We start from the raw sequence: 7,658 nt of genomic DNA on the forward strand, positions 1-7,658 counted from the left end.
AAAAAAAAAAAAAAAAAGAGAGAGAGAATCACCTAAGCCCAGGAGTTGGACGTTGCTGTGAGCAGTGTTACACCACAGTACTCTACCGAGGGCAACCAAGCAAGACTCTGTTTCTACAAAAAAAAAAAAAAGTGGAGCCTGAAGATATGACTGGACTGCTGTAATCTCAAGATAAAACCTGAACAGATGATGAGCTGCTTCTTATAGATGAACAAAGAAAGTGGCTTACTGAAATGGAATCCATTCCTGGTGACGACACTATGAACATTATTGAAATCACAACAAAGAATTTAGAAGAATCCATAAACTTAGTTGATAAAGCAGCAGCAGTGCTCAAAAGGGCTGACTCCAATTTTGAAAGAAGTTCTACTGGGGGTAAAATGATATCAAACAGTACCATATGCTATAGAGAAATCTTTCATGAAATCAAGATTGAACGTGGCAAACTTCACTGCTGATTTAAGAAACTGCCATAGTCACTCTTCAGCAACCACTACCCCGATTAGTCAGAGGCCAACAACATGAAGACAGACTCTCCACCAGCAAAAGGATTACAACTTGCTGAAGGCATTTTTTAAGCAATAAAGTATTTTTAAGTTAAGGTGTGTGTGTATATATATATATATATATTTAGACATATTGCTATGACATACTTAATAGACTATGCATAAACATAACTTTTATACACATTGGGAAACCAAAATATCTGTCTTGCTGTATTGCAATATTCACTTAAGTGTGATGGTCTGGAACAGAACTACAGTATCTCCAGGGTATGCCTGTACTAACCCCAGGGTATGCCTGTACTAACAACAGTCCTGAGCATTCCTGTTTTTTTTTCTTCTGTCCCATCTGCATTTTCTAAATTTTCTACCTTAAATATATATTGCATGTATGAATAGATGTGACTTCTCAAAAGTACCACAAACTCTAAGCCTGGTCACATTTAAAGACCTAATATTCACTTTATATTTAGTACATCTATACACAGTAAATACTTTACAGGCCCCACTCTATTCTAAACACTAGTAATAGAGCAGTGAATGGATAAAATCCCTACTTTTATGGAACTTACATTGTAAGAGTAGGAGCGAGACAAACAATAAAACATTAGAGCTTGTCGAGGAATTGCTAATTTCTATTAAAAAAATAATAATAAAGCAAGGAGCCTGGGCACTGTGGCTCATGCCTATAATCCTAACAGTTTGGGAGGCCAAGGCAGGAGGATTGCTTGAGACCAGGAGTTCAAGATCAGCTGAGCCAGAATGAGACTCCATCTCTACCAAGAAAAAGAAAGAAAGAAAAACTAGCTGGGTATGGTGGCAGGCACCTGCAGGCCCAGCCACTCTTAAGACTGAGGCAGGAGGATCACTTGAGCACAGGAGGTTGCAATGAGCTACAATGACACCACTGTACTTTGGCCTAGGCACCAAAGACCCTGTTTCCCCATTCTCTCTCACCCCCAAAAGAAGAAAGAAAAAGCAAGAAAAGGAGCTAAGCCATATGAACAGGGGCATAAGAGTAGAGCGTGGTCGTGGCAGGTCTTACGGAGATGACCTTCAAATTAAAAGGTGAAAGGAGTTGGGAAATGAACCATTTAATCATCAGGCAGCAGAAACAGCATGTGCAAAAGCCCTGCAGACGTGTGCCTGGGAGTCTGAAGCACAGAAAGAAGCCAGGGTGGGAAGCCAGCTAGGGAGAGAAGGGCAGGAATGGAGCAATGACGTGAAAGCAAGGGGGAAGGATAGTTAGCAGGAATTTGTAGACCACAGTAAGGACAAATTGGATCACTCTAATGGGAACCAATGAGGACTTCTGAGCAGAGAAATAACCATCTGACTTGCATCAGAACAGAATCACGGAGGCTGCTACGAGGAGAATGGACTTGGAGAGGGCAGAAACAGAAAAACCTGTGAGGAAACTATTTGGTAATGCAGACGAAAGATGAAGTAGCTTGGACCAAGACAGCAGAGGTGGAATTTATGACAAATGGTCAGATTCTTGATTTACTTTGAAGGCAGTACAGGTATTAACCAGACTTCTGATGAGCTAGACGAGAGGCATGAAGAAAAAGAAGGTAAGAAATTCTCCAAGGTGTTTGGCAATTCCATTCTTCTACTTAATCAAGCCATCAACAGACATAGCTAAGATTAAAGGAGGAGCAGGTTTGGGGGAACAGGGAGAAATCGGGGATGTCAGGCAATTGGACACAGACACACAGAGCTCAGAGGAATGACTTGTTAGCAGTATAAATTTGGCAGCTGTCAGCATATTACTTAAGTAATCAAAGTTCGTGTATTTATTTTAGAAACAATATGTGGTTATAAATACAGAAATGAAATACTGAGATTAAAGTTTGCCTGGCGGGAGCAATGTAATATAGCATGTCCCTGACATTTCTCAGAGAGTACTATGAGAACTACTGATCCTCCCACCCACGTCATGTTTCCCAAAAATAAAGACTACTACTCTAATAGGACACTTAATTCAAGGATATTTACACAAAGAAAAGTTTTACCATTTTAAGAGTTACTAAATAATACTGGATTTCATATGTTGTTTTTTTGTAATCTTGTAAATTTACTAAATTCCTTTATCAGTTCCAAGTTTTTCTTTTTTATTTCCTTGGAGGGTCCTAATATAAAATTTAAGATCATAAGAGTTACTGAACATGACCAGGCTTGGTGGCTAACACCTGTAATCCTACCATACAAGGAGGCTGAGCTCAGGGAGCAAGGTGGGTGGATCACTTGAGCTCAACAGTTTGAAACCAGCCTAAGTAAAGACCCCATCTCTACTAAAAATAGAAAAATGAGTTGAGCATTGTGGCGGGCACCTGTAATCCTAGCTACTTGGGAGGCTGAGACACAGACAGTGCTCAAGCCCAGGAGTTTGAGGTTTCCGTAAGCTATGATGATGCCATGGCACTCTACCCAGAGCGGCAGAGTGAGACTCTGTCTCAAAAAAAGGAAAAAAAAAAAAAAGAGTTACTGAACATAACATGACTACTTGGAAACAAAGCCACTTTGAAATGCTGGATGTCCAGCTAAGTCCTCTCACCAGCTAAGTGAACACACCATTCTTAGAGCTCACACAATTCAAATCCATGCCTCAGCAAAATTATAACTTACTACATCACAAAAATTCTGGGTCAATGAAGAAGAGTCTATACAGCCAGGGAAAGTCCTTGAATGCCAGTATCTATAATACATAACCAAAAATTTGAATTGAAATGATAAATGACAACAGACCCACAAGCTAGATCAAATAACTTTTAAATAAATTTTGTCCCTTCTTTGCTGGAGATATGATCAGGTCCAAATGGCAAACATCAACGAAGCACTGTTTTCTTTCCCTATTGCAGAGACTCTCCTTCACAAATTAGATAAAATTTATAATTCCAGGTATACTAAGAACAAGTTAAACAATGTTTAAAAAATGTAAATAGCCCATTATTTATATTAAGGGTTTAAAACCAAAAACAGCTTTTGGAGGTGTTTTGTTTTTTGAGGCCGCATCTCACTGTCACCCCAGCTAAAGTGTAATGGCATCATCATAGCTCACTGCAACCTCAAATTCCTGAGTTCATGTGATCCTCCTGCCTCAACCTCCCAAGTAGCGGGAAAACAGGCATGCATCACCATGCTCAGCTAATTTTTTTTCTATTTTCAGTAGAGATGGGATCTTGCTCTTGCTCAGCTGATCTTGAACTCCTGAGCTCAAGCAAGCTTCCCCAGAGTGCTAGGATAAAAGGCATTAAGCCACAACACCCAGCCAAGACCCAGTATCTGTCTGATAAGCACACCTCTTGAGAAGGGACACTGCAATCCAGGACAAAAAACTGGGGCGGGGTGGGGGATGCTGGATGAAACCATGAAAAGAGTTAAGGAAAAGTGATTGGAAAAAACTGAGGCAAGCTACAATATTCTTTTATACTTCAGAGTAATAAGATGCAAGGTTTAGAGTCCAGGCGTCCTCAAACTGCGGCCCGCCAGGTGTTTTTGCCACCGCTGCCTGTCCTGTTTAGCAGCCAACTCATCCTGGGGCCCACAGTCCAGCCCTCCAACGGTCTGAGGGACAGTGAACTGGCCCCCTGTTTTAAAAGTTTGAAGACCCCTGATTTAGACTATACCAGTAAAGAGTTGAAAGCCAGACCATTACCATCTCTTCTCCTTCAGTCCAACATAGCATTAGTTTTCCTTTAAGTCTGTATATACAGTAACTCAGTGATACTCCTATGTAACATTCTACACCACCATCCACACCAGCGATCAGTACAAAAGAAATAAAGTCAAATCCAAGACCTAACAGGCAAAGAACACGAAGTCTTTTGAAAAATCCAATGGATTCTAACTCCTTTTTTTGGCCTATCCAGTCTCTGATCTCACTAAATCCACCTAGAGTTTTATCCTGAAAAGAAAATCAGGGCAGCGCCTGTGGCTCAGTGGGTAGGGCACCAGCCCCATATACCGAGGGTGGCGGGTTCGAACCCCGCCCCGGCCAAACTGCAACAAAAAAAGCCAGGCATTGTGGTGGGCGCCTGTAGTCCCAGCTACATGGGAGGCTGAGGCAAGAGAATCATCTAAGCCAAGAGTTTGAGGTTGTTGTGAGCTGTGACACCATGGCACTCTACTGAGGGTGACAAAGTAAGACTCTATCTCTAAAAAAAAAAAAAAAAGAAAGAAAAGAAAATCAGCAAGTCTGACCATGGGGTCATAAGCCACTTACCAACTGGTCTGGATTAAGCTGCTCTCCACTTTTCAGGCGATCCTTGTAATCTTCCAGTTTGAGCTACAAAAGAGAAACTTGTATCTACCCACAGCCTGATATAAAATTTTGAAGCAAATAAACTTTGAAAACCAAGTTCTTGAAATAAAATATCAATCTGCAAGAATACTGGTTTACTAAAGGCAAGCAGCAATTGTACACGAGCTCCAGTGTGGCAGAGAATACACAGAACAACACGAGTTTGGAATTATAAAAGTTAAGCAGTAATAAGACCACTTTCTACTTACCTAGTTAATCATATCCCCTAACCCAGTAGTATGCAATCAGGGGTAATTATGTCCCCCGGGATATGTGGCAACATCTGGAGATATTTTTAGTTATCACAACTTGGGGGGGGGGCGGGTAAAGAGTGTCACCTGGCATCTGTGGGTAGGGGCCACGGATGCTACCAAACATCCCAATATGCACAGGGTGGCCCTTTCCAACAAACCATTCAGAACAAAACGTCAGCGGTGTCAAGGCTGAGAGGCCTGCTCTAACCTCATGTGCCAACTTTAGTTCAGCTACTTGTTGAATTATGTGGCATTTTCCCCAAAGGAAACTTCCTACCAGAAGTACAGAAATGTAAAAGATTTCTTTTCTAGCATTATAGTAACCTCAACTTAAAGCTACTTTTCACATTAAATTCTCCATTTAAGGAAATACAAAGAAAACAAATCACACATAATGGCCCCATAAGAATGACGCAAACCCACTATGGTATTCTAAAACCATTTCTTAGGCTCTGTTAAACTAGAGAGCTTAAGTATATACACGCGGAGTTCCTCCAACTAAGGAAGTCTCCTGCTTTGACTAGTTCTCGCAGTGGTAGGGAATTTGTGCCGACCCAGCACTCTCACCTTATCACACTTGTGGTCAACTATGTGCATTCAAAAGATAAATGGTGAGAGCTACAAAAAAAGCTACCAGCAAGTGGCACTTCTTCACTATTTTCCTAGCTTAAAAAAAGAGTAGACCAGACTCTTAAAAATATCTTCATACTCCTCCATCAAAAGCAACTTTCTTAAGGTCTCAGCACAAAATATTTAAGAGCACATAGGTCCAGGCAGTCACTCAACCTTACCTGTCAAACGCAGAAGAGAATCATAACACACGGAGCAATGTGCAGTACTGATTCACAGGCTCCATGACTCAGGAAATAAGGATGGACTGAGATCTCTGCATCAGCATTTACTGTACCATTAGGCTGATTATAACTTCTGGGTCTCGCTCCAAGGCTGTCTACAATACTTTCACTTACTAATCTTAAACCTTCACCTAGCAACACGAAAATTAGTGCAAAGACATTTTCTAGTTCTATCGTGACTCCAGCTTCCAACGACTGCAGCAGCTATACTGCAATATCAACTGCTGCAGAAAGTCACGAGGAAAACAAGCTTAAGAACGAGGCTATTAAAGCATCGATGGAAAGAAACAGTAATACCACACTCAAGGAAGTAATCTCACCGACAACAGCTGGCTCTTAGTATTTCAGTAGCAGCATGCAAAATTTTACTATGAAAAATAATTTTGATGAATGAAACAGAAAACATTTAATACTTCCAATATTTAGCCTGCTTAATTGTTTTCAGGCAGCTAAATTCCAAGGTTAAATTCTTAGGCGTAACATTGATGAACCCTAATGTCAGCTCCTTAATCCTTGCTTAAGATCATGCATACACAGGACTGAAAGAAAAAAAAAAGTTACCTTCTTTTTCTCAATGTTTCTAATTTTGTGTTTAAGGCATATGAGCCCATTATCAATATACGTCTCATATGCTTGGGATGGAGACGCAGCAGAAGTGAGAGCAGACTGCAGGGGGCTCAAGGCCCGCTGGCTTTCCCCGTGCTGAGCGTGGTTCACTTGGCACTTGGCCGACTTCATATTCCCCTCTCTTCCCTCTTCTGAACGGCCTGAAGGTGACTGGTAACCAAAAGGGGATGAAGAGAGTTGCACCATTGAAACAGACGAGGCTGAAGAGGGTGGAAAAGTTAAGTATAAAATTAGGACCACAGGGGCACAGCCAGGCATTAACTTCCCAGGAAAAGTCTAGATTCACTCCCTTAAAATTCTTTTCCACAGCAGTGAGCTTCAGATTCTGCACTCCCATCTCACTACTTTTAAGGTAACTAATGCCAAGCACTAGCCAATAAGGACAGCCTTTACGTAGGCAGAATCCACAATGTGGAAGATGTTTCCAGAAGTTCGATTTTCCCCATAGTCAGGAAGAACGGCTAATCAGCAATAGCTTCTGAGCTCCTCTCTCTTCCCAGGAGAGCAAACCACATTCTGAATAACTGCCCTGGACGAGGGATGACACCAAAGCAGGAGCTTTCCACATTGGGACCTTAAGGCAGCCACTCCAAACTCTTTACACGACCCCTCACCACCAGCCCCAACCTCCAATGAACGTGGAAAAGACAATCCCCAACAATTCTTTCATGGCCCTCACTAAGTGAACCAGCAGCTGCTACAACAGGAATGCTGACTTCCCTTTCACTGCTCAGGGGCCTGCGAGGCACCCATCAGTACTGAACTTCGGCAGCCGGGCTCTCTCAGGGTACAAGCACCCCGCGTTGGTTTCTGGCCGTCCTATTTAGACCAACCCATAACCACTCACATTCAATCGGTTTAAGGCTCATTCTAACGAGCCTCCCACTGTCTTTCATCAGCGGCCTTTGGGCACTGAGGTATCCATCCCACTCCCCTCAGGAGCATCCCCAAAGCAAGGGAATAAGAGGGTCCTCAGCCCGCCAGCGCTGATCCCCCATAGGCCCGCGCGGGGGGGACTTCTACAGACCGGTCACCCCACCCCACCCCACCCCTCACCCACCCTTCCACAGTCCTCAGGACCCTGGGGCCACTTCTGCAAGGCCCCCCGGGGAGGCCG

At 42.6% G+C, this 7,658-nt stretch overlaps 1 pseudogene across 1 annotated transcript in view; it reads right to left on the reverse strand.

Annotated features, from left to right (window-relative positions):
* The window catches only part of LOC111726213, a 17,126-nt pseudogene extending 10,248 nt beyond the window's left edge, over positions 1 to 6,878 (reverse strand). Inside the window, exons 1-2 of the transcript XR_002774047.1 lie at positions 6,476 to 6,878; positions 4,729 to 4,791 (exon numbers count right to left, since the gene is read on the reverse strand). The product of XR_002774047.1 is annotated as a caprin-2-like (transcript). The remainder of the gene's footprint in view (positions 1 to 4,728; positions 4,792 to 6,475) is intronic.
* Positions 6,879 to 7,658: the final 780 nt, after the last annotated feature.

This window comes from Otolemur garnettii, unplaced genomic scaffold (genome assembly GCF_000181295.1).
Source record: "Otolemur garnettii isolate 467f Iridium unplaced genomic scaffold, OtoGar3 scaffold00057, whole genome shotgun sequence".
Taxonomy (NCBI): domain Eukaryota; kingdom Metazoa; phylum Chordata; class Mammalia; order Primates; family Galagidae; genus Otolemur; species Otolemur garnettii.